Source organism: Equus asinus, chromosome 2 (assembly GCF_041296235.1).
Source record: "Equus asinus isolate D_3611 breed Donkey chromosome 2, EquAss-T2T_v2, whole genome shotgun sequence".
In the NCBI taxonomy this organism is placed as follows: domain Eukaryota; kingdom Metazoa; phylum Chordata; class Mammalia; order Perissodactyla; family Equidae; genus Equus; species Equus asinus.
The window spans coordinates 99962914-99977384 of record NC_091791.1 but is presented as its reverse complement, the minus strand read 5'-3'; the positions used below and the strand labels follow the sequence as shown (position 1 = coordinate 99977384).

Below are 14471 nucleotides of genomic sequence, written 5' to 3'. Positions count from 1 at the left end.
TGTAATGTGTTCGCTGCAGCACGGTTTGTGACAGAAAAAAACTATGAAAAATATGTGTGAAATATTGAGGGCATCCAAACCAAAGTGGGGGGAGGATTATGGGAGATTCTCAATTTTCTACTTCAGTTCTGCAGGGTTTGAAATATTATATAACAAACATCTATTACCTTTGTAACCAGAGAAAGAACAATTAAGATATATATTTTTAAATTTTTTAAAACAAATCGTCACAGTAACTTAAGTGCTGTACAGAGTGGCTCACGTCCCAGCAGCTTCCTTTGGATTAAGGCTTCTCCCCTGGTCTTTCCGTCCTGGGGACACGGAAGGGTTACAGGGGCTGGAGGAGGGGAAGAGGAAGTGAGGTCGGAGGGGAGGGAGGGAGAGAGGGAGGGGCCCCGCGCGGAGACCGGGCTGCGGCGCCCGCGCCTGGAAGCTGGACGCTGGACGCTGGACGCTGGAAGCTGGAAGCAGCCACCGGCAGGTGCGCCGGAGGAGGCCGCTAGGCGGTTCTTGGGGACACAGAAGGACGAAAGGGCAGAACATAATGTGGAGTTAGGTGGAGATTAGGACAAGATGGTGGGACCTGGAACAACGGTTCTCAGATGTGGTCCGCGGATCCTGGAGGGGGAGGGGCGCGAGTATCCGCGAGCTCAAAACTATTTTCGTAATGATCCTAAGGCCGAACCATGAGCCTTTCTCACCGTATTGACATTTGCACGAGTGGTGCAAAAGCAACAGTGCGGGAAACAGCTGGCGGCTTAGCGTGAATGAGGACAGAGGCACCAACTAGACCGGTAGTGATTTTATTGCTCATTGCCATGCCCTCTCCGTCTTTTTTAAAAAAATGTCTATTAATAAGGTATCCTTGGGTATACATCTTTCTAATGTTCTATATAATAAAAATGGGAAGTGGGAATGAAGCCTTGTGCGGCAGACCTGAGTAAGATGGTGTCTCCCGGGAAAGCCCTGAAGCTTGCTGGAGCCGTGAGCTGAAGCAGCTGCTTTTTCCTTGTAGCTGGAAAGATTAACTGATAGAGAAACCATAGTGATTCAGACCTGCATGTTGGCAGATATTTTCTCAAAAAGAAATGAAAGGAGCTGGTCACTTCAAGAAAATAATTGACATTATTTTTTGTCAATGATACAATTGGAGCTTTCAAGGGAAAATTAGAATTTTGGAAAACTTGTCTATACCACCCTGAGCTGGAGAGCTTCCCAATTCTTAAAGATATTTCTAATGAGATTAGTGGTTTTATCAAATGTGATTTTTTTTCATATTGTATAATAAAATGTGTCAACTTTTGGAAGATCTCCATACCTCAGTGATGCGATATTTTCCAAATGAACAATGCATGAGTGCATGAGTAAAAGATCTATTCAAGAATGGATTTGAAAAAGGAAAAATAAAATCTTTTAAAAAAGGGGGCCAGCCCCGTGGCCAAGTGGTTAAGTTCACACACTCCACTTCAGAGGCCCAGGGTTTCGACGGTTTGGATCCTGGGCTTGGACATGGCACCATTCATCAGGCCATGCTGAGGCGGCATCCCACATGCCACAACTAGAAGGACCCACGACTAAAACTATATAACTATGTACCGGGGGACTTTGGGGAGAAAAAGGAAAAATAAAATCTTTAAAAGAGAATGTATTTAGGGGCCTGCCTGGTGGCGCAGCAGTTTAGCAAGCACATTCCGCTTCTATAGCCCGGGGCTCGCTGGTTCGGATCCCGGGTGCAGACATGGCACCGCTTGGCACGCCATGCTGTGGTAGGCATCCCACATATAAAGTAGAGGAAGATGGGCATGGATGTTAGCTCAGAGCCAGCCTTCCTCAGCAAAAAGAGGAGGATTGGCAGCAGTTAGCTCAGGGCTAATCTTCCTCAAAAGAAAAAAAAAGAATGTATTTGAATGTGACAAGAGTAGGAAAGGTGCATAGATGTTTCAGATTCCACGTTGCAATTAACCTTTGAGAAACTATCACTTGTACATTTTGTTATAGTAAAAGAATGCCCTGGATGGGGCCTCACCTTGTCCTGTGAGCAGCCCATGCAAGTCAGGGTACCCCTGGTGCTTAGGGTGCCCACCACGCCCACATACATCCCCTCAGGCCTGGACCATGGTGCAGCGCTGGTACATGAACCAGTCCCAGGACGACTTGACGTGGCCCCACAGCCTGGAGCCACTGCTGCCCGCTGTGCCTGGAGCAGCTGTGCCAGCTCAGAGTCCTTTACTGGAAGCTGACAAATATGAGAATGATCCAGAATTAGAACAGATCTGAAAAGAGGAACTACTCCTAGATGGACATAAGAGCCATATGCAAAGATAAACTGCCAAATTGTGAAAAAAAGATGGAGGTGTTTTATGAGGAAGGAGCATCTGCACTCGGATGTAAGATTTGCTGCATCCTGGAGGGCAGCGGACACTTTGATGTAAGAGGACTAGTGGATCCAGATTTTCATGGAGAAAGGAGACATGATAACTCTTCTTGCAGGAATTTATCACTGCTTCACGGTGGATGAGAAGAACTACATGACGCCATGTGGCTGTTTGTGGGAGGAGCAGTGTGGACCTCGTACAACTGGCCAGCTGACCATTTCTAGGCTCAAGCACGTGAAATTTTTGGCATAGACAACATATTGATGCTTCCTGGGAGCTAACACACCCTTTGTAAAGATCCCAAACGTGATAACTGAGCAGAAAATCAATCACTTTCTCTTTGCTTTTATATCGTAGGCTTAAAGCTAGATTATCTTTCTTTTGCAAGATTATTTGATCAGACTTTTTTTTTTTTTTTTGAGGAAGATTAGCCCTGAGCTAACTACTGCCAATCCCCCTCTTTTTGCTGAGGAGGACTGACCCTGAGCTAACATCCATGCCCATCTTCCTCTACTTTATATGTGGGACACCTACCACAGCATGACTCAAATGAAAGTTTTATCTCCTGAAATGTAACTGCTTAGATGCTCTATCTGGACATGATTCTTAGACTTTGAACCAGCTTATCAGTCAATGCCATGCCTGCCTTATAAGAAGCTTGTGGTATAAGAAATATATTGGGTCTTTGTCCCTGGTTCCTGGCACAGAGCTACTAAAACCCTCGGAATTTCCTAAGTGACAGGAGTGGCCTTTGTTATTCATAAGCAGCCCCTTTGAGCATCCCTGTTCCACTGAGACTGAAGCTCCTGTGCTCAGGACCCTTCTGGACCTCGCTCTGTGTCCTTCCTCATCTGGCTGTTCGTCTGTGTCCTTTATAATAAATGAGTAAATGTAAATCCAGGTTTCCCTGAGTTTTGTGACCTGTTCTAGCGAACTATGGGCCCCGATGAGGGGGTCATGGGAACCCCCAATTTATAGCCAGTCAGTCAGAAGTACAATTGTCCTGGATTTGCAATTGGCATCAGTCTTATGGGGCTGAGCCCTTAATTTGTAGGATCTGAGGCTAACTCCAGGTAGATGGTGTCAGAATTGAGTTAAATTGTAGGACATTCATTCCTCCTGAGAATTGGAGAATTACTTGGTGTGGGAAAACTAACTAGAAAGGTGTAATGGTAGATGATATTACTAACCAGATAGAAGACACTTTTTTCTCCCAAAATTATGCCTCGGAGTGAGGAGTAGTAAGGGGGAAGAGCTCTCCTATTAGGGCACACTCTCAGTGGCATATGCCACATGCCACTTGCAACTTGCCTGTTCAAAATAAAGAAACTGCCTTAATTTAAATTTGTAAAAAGGCCACCTGTGTCTGGCCCCCCTCCTGCTGCACTGAAACCTCAAATTCCACAGACTTTGCATGAGGGCTCTAATTCTGTACGCTGCGTGTGCTTGTTTTCTCATCTCTTATTCTTTTTAAATTCATGCTTAACTACTCTGGGAGAGAAGAGCTGTAAACAGTTTTAATTAAACCATACTTATAGAAACCGACTTTCTTATACTCTATGCGTTTGGCATTGCTGTTCTTGAAAAATTAAAAGGTCTTTGATAAATGGGGGGGGGGGGAGAATATCCTCAGTATCTGAAACAGCTGTAAAAATACTCCTTTCTTTTCCTTTCCCAACTACATGTCTCTGTGAGGCTGGATTTTCTTCATATACTTCAACCAAAACAAACTTCAGCAGCAAACTGAATGCAGAAGCGAGCGCGAGAATCCAGCTACTGCCAGTAAGTCAGACACAAAGAGATATGCAAAAACATAAACAAAGCAACGCTTCTCGGTAAGTTTTTTGTTTTGGAAAATGTAGTTATTTTTAAATGACTGAATAAATATTTTTTTTAATTTCTGCTTTAACTTTTACTTCTGTAAATATGGTTTTATATAACCCATATAAACAAAAGCTCTTTGGAATCTTCAACAACTTCTAAGAGTGCAAAGAGATCCTAACACCAAGAGCTTTGAGAATTATCCTGGCTCAACAAAAATGGGGACCATGTTATCAGACACGAGAAATTTACCATTTATGCAATAATACTATATCAAATATAACCTGCATTTTTTTTTTTAAAGATTGGCCCTGAGCTAACATCTGTTGCCAATCATTTTTTTTTTCCTTCTTCTCCCCAAAGCCCCCCAGTATGTAGTTGTATATTCTAGTTGTAGGTCCTTCTGGCTCTGCTATGTGGGATGCCGCCTCAGCATGGCCTGATGGGCAGCGCTAGGTCCAAGCCTAGCATCTGAACCGGCGAAACCCTGGGCCGCTGAAGCAGAGCATGAGAACTTAACCACTCGGCCATGGGGCCGGCCCCTGTAGTCATACTAAATTGTCCCAAAAATTCCTTTAAGTGTGGGGAGGGAGTCTGGGATCCAGAGTCTAATCAAGGATCATGCATTGCATTTGGTTGTCATGTCTCATTTGCTTTCTCTAGTCTAAAGCAATGCCCTGGTTTTTTGTGGGTGGATGGGTGGAAGGTGTCTATAACCTTGCTGTTTATTTTTGAAGAATCCAGGGCAGCTATTTTGTGGAATGTCCTAACAATTACATTGCTTCTTTTGTCTGATACTTTCCTTAACATTAGATTCAAGTGAAACATTTTTTACAGGAACATTACATAGATTGTGTCATTCCCATTGTGTCACATTAGGAAGCTCCCGGATGTCCGTTTGTCCTATTTTAGTTATGCCTGACTAGGTTCAGGAACTGTCTTCCTGATGGCCATTTCATATTTCATTGCTCTAGGGCTATATGCTCTGTCTTCTTTGGCACTTAGTGGCTCTTTGTGGTTCCATATGTGGCCAGATTTGTCAAATGTGGTCAAATGTGTACTTGAAAACAAAACATACAGCTCCCTAATTGTATGCAGACTTCTGCACCTGTCCTTTTAGAGCATGCTTGTCGGTTGTTCTTCAAATAACCGTAGGTTCCTCACATCTGTATTCTTACAAATTCTTATCAGCTTGATCTGTTAGTTTCCGGGAGAGGTGTGAACATCTCCCAGTGTGGCTGGGGATGTGTTCCTTTCTCTTTGCAGTTCCATCCACTGGTGCTGGATATATTTTGAAGCTGTGTTGTTAAGTGTTAGATTCATGTCTGTATATTTTTCTAGTGAATTATTCCTTTTATCATTAGTAGTAATGATCATCCTATACCTAATATTGCTTTTTGCTTTAGGATTTATCTTGGGTTATATTATATTGTGACACCAGCTTTATTTTGGTTGGTATTTGCCTGATATTTTTTTTCATGCCTTTTACTTTCCCTTTTTTTTGTCACGGTGTTTTATGTGTATCCACATGTAGCTGAAGTTTCTTTTTGTAACATACTTGAAAAGTCTCTGTCTGGGAGGGTGGGGGTCAAAAGGGGTGATTAGGCTCACATGGTGATAGACTATAATTAGTTTGTGGGGGGTAAACATGATGTGATCTACACAGAATTCAAAATATATTATGATGTACATCTGAAAGCTGTATAATGTTATAATCCAATGTTACTGCAATAAAACATAAATAAATATTTAATAAATAAATAAATATAAAAATTTAAAATTAAAAAAATTTTTTTTAAAAAAGGCTCTATCTTTTAGGGGCCGGCCCCGTGGCTGAGTGGTTAAGGTCACGCACTCCGCTTCGGCAGCCCAGGGTTTTGCTGGTTCGAATCCTGGGCGTGGACATGGCACCACTCATCAGGCCATGCTGAGGCAGCGTCCCACATGCCACAACTAGAAGGACCCACAACTAAAATATACAACTATGTACTAGGGGGCCTTGGGGAGAAAAAGGAAAAGTAAAATCTTTTTTAAAAAGTCTCTGTCTTTTAATAGATACATTTAAACTATTCACATTTATAAGGATTACTGAAAATTTTTACTTATTTCTATCACTTTATTTTGTGTTTTCTATTTGCCATATTTTTCTTTTACTTTTTTCCCTAAGTTTTATTAGCATATACTTGACATACAGCGCCGTATAGATTTAAGGTGCACGGCATAGTGATTTGAGTAACTCTTGCTTCTTTTCACATCCTTTTTAATTTTCTATTGCTCAATCAAGATTTCTTTAATGTCCTCCAGTCCCCTTACTGGTTTAGAAACTGTATATTTTATTTCTACTGGTTTAGAAATTAAATTCTTGACTTTACAAAGTTTAAAACTCACTATTTTCTCTTTTTTTGGGGGGGGGGAAGAGCAGCCCTGAGCTAACGTCTGTGCCCATCTTCCTCTATTTTATATGTGGGATGGCTTGATGAACACTGTGTAGGTCTGAGCCCAGGATCCAAACTGGTGAACCCTGGCCCACCGAAGCAGAGTGATGAACTTAACCACTAACCCACCAGGCCAGCCTCTCATTACTTTCTTTATCCTTCTTAAAAATATGAGAAACTTAGATGATTTCTCTCCAATTTCTCCTCTCCTATCTTCCATGTTATTATTCCATAGTATTTTAGTTCCACCGGGTCTTCTGACCCCCCTCTTTTGTTTCAAACAGATTGATCAACATGTTTGCTAGTTTCTTGGTTCAGCATTGTGACTTGCATTCCACTCCTACTTCCTGGGTTCAGTTTCCTAGTAACTGAGGAGCATGATTGAACAGGTCTTCCAATAAAGGTCTGTGCATAATTGACTTTTCTCTGTCTCAAATTTTAATTTTACCCTCACTTTTTTTTTTTACTTTTTAATGAAGTATAATATATATATATATATATATACACATATACAGAAAAGTACACAAATTATTAATGTACAGTTTACGAATGTTCACCCAATCACTAAAACATAACATCACCAGCACCCCCAAACCCCCCTCAAGCTGCCTCCTAGGCACTAACTTCCCCAAAAGCAACCACTATCCTAACTTCAACTAAAATGGACTGGCTTTGCCTGTTTTTGTTTTATGTAAATGGAAGCAATCATACAGTATGGACTCTGTTGTGTCTGTCTTCTTCTCAATGTTACATTTGTGAAACTCATCCATGTTTTTGCATGTAGCTGTAATTTAGTAATTCTGTTGCCATATAAAATTCCATTTTATGAATCTGCTGGAATATGTGTATCCATTCTACTATTGATGGGCATTTGGGTTGTTTCTAGTTTGGGGCTATTACTAATGATGCTTCTGTAAAGGTCCTGGCACTTGTCTTTTGCTGCACATTTGTATGAAATTCTGTTGCATGATACTTAAGAGTGGATTACTGGGTCACAGGGTACACACAGGAGCGTTCAGCTTTAACAGACACTGCCAAAGAATTTTCCAAGTGATTGTCTAATTTATATTCTACCAGCAATGGATCAGAGGTTCAGTTTCTCTACATCTTCACTCATACTTGGCATTGTCGTTCTTTTCAGCTTTAGTCATTCTCATGGGTATATAGTGGTATCTCACGGTGGTTTTAAATGGCATTTCCCTGGAGACTAATGAAATGGAGCTCCTTTTCAGATGCTTATTTCCATTTGAATGTTCTCTTTTGTGAAGTGCCTATTTCAAGTCCTCTGCCTGTTTTCCATTGGATTGTCTGTCTGTTTGTGATTTGCAGGAGTTCTATATACATTCTGATATGAGTCCCCTTTTTGGATGTATGTATTGCAAATGTCTTCTACTCAATGGCTTGCCTTCTCACTCTTATAATATATATATTTTTTTTTAAGATTTTTTTATTTTTCCTTTTTCTCCCAAAGCCCCCCAGTACATAATTGTGTATTTTTAGTTGTGGGTCCTTCTAGTTGTGGCATGTGGGATGCCGCCTCAGCATGGCCTGATGAGTGGTGCCATGTCCACGCCCAGGATCCAAACCAGCGAAACCCTGGGCTGCCAAAGCAGAGTGTGAGAACGTAACCACTCGGCCACGGGGCCAGTCCCTAAATATTCTTCTACAAGATTTTTTTTTTAATAGCTGCCAAATAGGCATCACGTGCCTCTCCCTAGAGCAGGGGCTCTGCAATCAGACAAGCCTGGTTAATCTCCTGCCTTCATCCTCTACAGGCTGTGTAACTTTTAACAAGTTATTTAAACACTCCGGGCTTTAGCCTTCCTGGGAGGTGCCCAGGTCTAGACCTGGGTGGATACATAATTGGATCTCAATCCCTAATAAATAGCTGATTGGTTTAGAAGCTTTGCATCAACTGAAACAGTGGATCATTAACTCAAGAACAGTTATTTATTCATTAAAGTCCCCTAAAGACCTGGGATAGGCCATATTTCATGAGTCCACAGTTTTATTGCATGTGACTAAGAACAAAAACACTGCATTAAAATGAATGCCCTGTGGTAGTTGAAAGGCAAAGTCAGCATTGGCAGCATGAAGGAGTGGCCACTGAACCGCTTAACCATATTCCCTTGTCAGATTGTCAGATTCTTCCCTTTCTCTAGAGGCTGTGGTTAAGAGAGGGTTCCAACCTTGTCTTAGCTGGTTGCCTTAGGAGAGAATTGGTTGATTTCTGTGTTTCACTTTATCATCTGTAAAATGGGTAGAGTAAAAGTTCAATACCAACCTCAAGGCGATGTTGTGAGGGTTAATGAGTATTACGTGAGGGAGGGTGTGACAAGTGTTAGGTGATCAGTGGTGGCCACCATTGTTGTCACCCTCGGTGGGGTACAGACCAGTAAGATGTGGACATGTGAAGCTGCTCACTTCATTACTGAAGTGGGGAAACCCAAAAGGCTGGAAGGGGACGTGAGTCCTGTTTATCTGGGACCGGGGCGGCCCAGTGGCACAGCAGTTAAGTGTGCACATTCTGCTTCAGCGGCCCAGGGTTCACCGGTTCAGATCCTGGGTGTGGACATGGCACCGCTTGGCAAGCCATGCTGTGGTAGGCGTCCCATGTATAAAGTAGAGGAAGATGGGCACGGATGTTAGCTCAGGGCCAGTCTTCCTCAGCAAAGAAGAAGAAAATTGGCAGCAGATGTTAGCTCTAATCTTCCTCAAAAAAAAAAAAAAAAAATCTAGGACAGATGAGGAACACTGAAATTCATGAGAAGTAGTGAAAGACAAAATTCCTGACATCAGTTTGTCCACTGAGGTGCTGGCAAATGTTTTTAACAACCAGCTCTATGTAGGGTGTGTGTGTGTGTGTGTGTGTGTGTATGCTGACTTCCTGATATAAACGCTTCCGCAATGGCTGATTTCAAACTACCAACATAACATCACTGAACACAGAGTCGTACAGATTCCCATTATATATATAGTATTTCCACCATATAGATACAATAGATATAAGTATACTCAAGAGAATAGATACTAGTCAAATAAATAAGAAGTGGTAAGTTTTGAGTCTTTTAATATAATTTACTTAATTGTAAGTTTATATAACAGTTTTTAATAATGGCTGTGTTTAACAACTGGCTTGTAAAATTCCTGAAAAATTAACATTTGGCTCTCATAAGTCTATACGAGCTGTCTCTAGCCACCACTGAATTAGTCCACTGGTCCTCATTTGGAGCCTTAATCGTGGACAAAGAGTAGTATTCATGTTTAGTTCAGGACCTGGCACCCCGGCAAGTGCTAAGTAAGGGCAGAGTCAATGTACTTCTAAAGACCAGTGCTCATTCCCTTGGTAACTGGGTCTCCTCCCCCAGGACACAGCCCAAAAGGTGACCTTTTCCTTCCCTGGCTCTTGGCTGTTTATCATTCTGATCTGCCAGCACCTCCCCCTGTTCAGGATAGACTATCACAGGACTGCCTGGGACGTGCACGGAGGGCATCCTGGCCAGCCGCTTGCCGGAACTCATGTCAGATGCCTGCAAGGTCATCCAGATGGCCGGAAGGTGAACAGCAGCCCTGGGAAGGAGCTGCCTGCTCCTTGCCTCTCAGCCCCATGACATCTGTATTTTGGAGTTTGGAGTGCCTTTGGCACACAGACCCCACCAGTCCACTGCCCTCATGAGTTTCAAAACCTGGATCCACGCTACCACTTCTCAGTTTAACCTCACGTCTCTCCATTGCTTCTCTGCGCCTGCCAATAGCAGAGAGAGTCCTAACAGACTACATGCACTGGGCGCTCGCTCTAGAATTATCCCCCTTAAGCCTCATAACAACCCTATGAAGTAGGTACTATCCTTATCCCGGGTCTGTGGATGAGAAAGCCAGGGCTCAGGGTGGTGTGCATGATTACCCACGGTCGTAGGGGGAGGACCCAGTATTTTTCCTCTCTCCCTCAACTGTCTTCCTTCACGTGGTAATCTCAGTTCCTGCATGATTATTTTGCGTTCTTTAGCTTGTTGCGTACTGCTGAATGTTCTCAGCACCAACGCGGTTGTGGAAGCCACGGGTCTGAAAAGATTGCTCCAGGAGACAGTGTGCTGTGAGGATGGAGGGGGGGAGAGGAGGAATCGCTGATGAGATCCTGGGGGACACTGACGCCTAAGGGGCCCTGAGGAAGAGGAGACCCAGAAGGGCTGGCACAGAAAGTGCCAGATGTCCAGGGGATGGTCTGCAGGGGGGAAGCTACAAAGTGGACGAGTAAGTGAGCACCTAAAGGTGTCCCCTGGACTTAGCACTCCAGAAGCCATCGGTGACCTTGGCAGGGGCCTTCTTTTATTTCTTTACCAAGTGGGGAGGAGACTGGAGCAGGCAAAGCAGGAACCTAATAGCAGTGGGTTGAAGAAAGGCTGGGAGGGAGCAAGGTGGGCTCAGCCAGTGTAGACTTCTCTTCCAGGAATGAGGAAGCAGCAGGGGGATGCTAGATGGAAGGATGGCTTTGGGGATTTGGGTTTAGGTTGTTGTTGTTATTGTTTTTTTAAACTGGGAATATCCTTAGCAAATTTATATGCTGAGGAAAAGGAGCCGGCAGAGGTAAGGCTGAAGATGTCAGTGAAAGAGGAGGGTGAAGGCAAGAGGTGGCCGAGGCCACACCCTGAGGGGTCCAAGCCGCAGACTGGAGAACATCCCTTCCTCTCGTGGGGAGGAGGGAGCTGTGACAGGTGCTGTCCGGTGGCCTCTATTTCCTCTGACAAATGGGAGACAGAGAGTGATGGGGACCAACAGAGAAGAGTGGTGGAATTTGTAACAACCTGTTTGGGAGAACAGGAGGAGGTTGCCAAGAGACACAGCTGAAGGGCAGTGGGCGGTCTCCACAGGTGTCGCGTTGTCCCAGCAGCGATAAACCTAGGCTTCTTTGTGAATGCTGGTTACGTCTGTAGCTCTTAAGCTCCTTAAGCTCATTCACCATCTCCTTTCTTATTGGTTTCACCAGCAGGAGGTGATGCTTTCTCCAGGTTCTAAGGACAGCGCATCATGGCCACCCAATAAAAGGTGCACGAGGTGTCTCTGGATTTCTTTCCACCATATAGGTTACAAGATGCAGTCAGCTGTCTGCAACCTGGAAGAAGGTTCTCACCAGGGCCAGCCCTGGTGGCCTAGTGGTTAAGTTCAGCGTGTTCTGCTTTGGCAGCCGGGGTTTGGTTCCCCACTGAAGACCTACACCACTTGTCGGTCAGCGGCCATGCTGTGGCGGCGACTCACATCGAAAAAGAGGAAGATTGGCAACAGATGTTAGCTGAGGGCAAATCTTCCTCAGGAAAAAAAAAAAAAAGAGGGCTCTCACTAATCAGTCAGTGCCTTGATCTTGGAATTCCCAGCCTCCAGAGCCATGAGAAATAAATGTTTGTTGTTTAAGCTGTTCATTCTACTGTAATTTGTGACAGCAGCCCGAGCTAACAGAAAAAACGCACCTAGTGACTCCACTCACAGAATGAGGAAGTTAGTTGTTTTGCCCAGAACAGAGCAGGACTTTCAGCTCTAGGTCAGTGATTTTTCCACTGCAGCACGGGACGTACCACAAGGTACCATGGCCTCCAGAGGTCTCCGTTTACTTGATCAAACAGAAAATACGTCCTTGGAATTGGACTCAGTGCAGGTGTGGGAATTCATCGCGAGCACTGGCCCTTTTCCTTTGATCCAGATTTTACCGCTTCCATAATTTAGATCTGAGTTTCTTTAGGAGGTGGACAGGCTTCCTCTCTGATCTGTGGGTACTGGGTACACACAGCCCACCTGGAAAGAACTCTGTGTTCAATTAGTCAGGTCTGCCAAGGGCAAGGCAGTAGGAGAGTTAAGACCTATGTGCTAAATATTTGCCCAAGCTAGTAAGGGAGGGGAGGGGAGGTGAGAGTCATAAGGATTAGTTTTGCAGAAAAGCTTGGAAAAGGATGAGATTAAAGATTCCACAGAAGTCTTGGTTTTTCAGTTTGCTCACTGGGCAGTTGAGAGTAATGGCTGCTGATTGAGAATGTTTATGTCTATTTGTGGGAGTCAAGGCAGCGCGTATCCAGAAGAAAGAAGGGAAAACAGTAGGTCTTGGGGTTTGTACACCCCGCAACCCGGTTAAATCCAGAGCACAGTGAGCAGGGCAGTTACCAAGATTCCTGGGCAAGGCTGCCTCTTGGCACCCAGACTTGAAAACACGGGAGGCCAAGGGCCTGTCGAAATAGCCTGGCAGGAAGAATGCTGAGTTTGTCTTCCCGCCAAAGGCAGGCACAGGACGTCCCAAATGCAGCCTGGTCCTTTACTCTAGGTGCAAATTCATTTAGATTCTGCGGGGCCTGCCACTTACACAGTTAGGCTGGCCAGCTGGCGGCTTCCTTTTTAAGAAAAGAATACAGAATTCGGCAGTAACCCTTGGAAGGGACCTCTCCAAGTGAGGAGCCCTGAGGCTTAAACTTCCGACAAGATCACGTGTGGAGAAGAAAATAGAACACGGTGAGGGGAGAGCACAGGAAGGAAAGAAGCTGGAGCAGTCAGAGAAGGTTGACTTTTGAGCTGCAAGCCAAGTGACAAGGAGCCAGCCATGGGGAGATCTGTGTGAAAAGCATTCTGAGCAGAAGGAAGAGCAGTGCAAAAGCCCTGGGGCTGAACCAGGCTTGGAGTGCCAGAGCTGGGAGAAGATCGAGAAGATCGGTGTGCCTGGAGTGTGCTGAGCCAGGGAGAGGCCTAGGCAGTGAGTTCAGAGGGCAGGGTTCACGCTGGGCCTCGAAGGCCTGGTAACCACATCCTTATTCCAGGATCTGTGGGAAGCCATCCAAGGCTTGTAAGTGAGGCTAGACGTGAAAAGATCATTATGCTGGTGTGCAGAGAATGGCTGGCACAAAATCCCTAAAAGAGGGTGGTGAGTGGAGGTGGGGTGTCAGCAGGACCTGGTCCTTCTAGGTCTGACTGTCAGGAGGACAGTCCCCGGGACAGAGGGTGTTTCCTCCCATTTCCCACAGAGGGTCCCTTGGAGAAGCCCCCTGTTTCTCGTGGTCACCCCACAGAGCACTTTGGGGACAAAAGGGTTCATCTTTCTCTGCGCTGCTGGACTTTCCAGGTCTGGGCAGCTTCGGAAGTCCTGGGTCAATCCGTGGGAGACAGACAACCTCAAGGTGACTTAGCAACCCCCAGGGACCCCAGGAGTGAGCACCCTTGTTTCCGGAATATCTGACAGCCACGTTTGCTGGGAAAGGAAGATGAGCCCTCTGAGCAGCCTCCAGGGTCCACTGGGGCCACATCCTCCTGGGCCCCGGGAAGACTGACCCCACTGGGAACCTCTGAGGGGCTCCCGCCTCCAGTGGGAAGTGTGTGGCACAGGGGGAAGAGGCCAGAGGGACTGAATTGCTTCTGGAGAGGGGAAAGGAACACAGAGGGGTTAGAGGGCCTTCCAGCCAGGGAAGGGGGTGGCCGGGGCCTGTGGAGGATGACCCGCGGGCGGGGATGTGGCCTTTCCACCAGGTCCCCCAACCTCCGGCTGAAGGGACCACGGGCCTCCCTCGGCAAGGCCAGGTCAACGCCTCTGCAGCCCCTGGAGTCGAAGGCAAGAAACCACTCAATGTGGTGGCTGAAGTGCGAGTCCCTGGCTGGGGCTTGGGAACGGGGTGATCTGCAGGGACGGGAGCTGGGTCTCCCCCGGTTCCGGCCCGTGGGGAAGATTTGGGTTTCAGCGTTGAGTTTGGGGCATCAGAACAAGGGATCTGGGCAGGTGAGAGTGGTTCCCAGGGGGCCAGGAGGAAGGCGTTTGTCCACAGTTCAGGTGATGAGAGAGAGGTAGCAAGCTGTACAAGGGGAGGGAGAAAACGGC

General features: G+C 45.5%; 1 pseudogene; it reads left to right on the top strand.

Moving 5' to 3' along the window:
* The first annotated feature begins 367 nt into the window (after positions 1–367).
* LOC106832036 (acireductone dioxygenase pseudogene) lies at positions 368–12037 on the top strand (annotated as a pseudogene).
* Positions 12038–14471: the final 2434 nt, after the last annotated feature.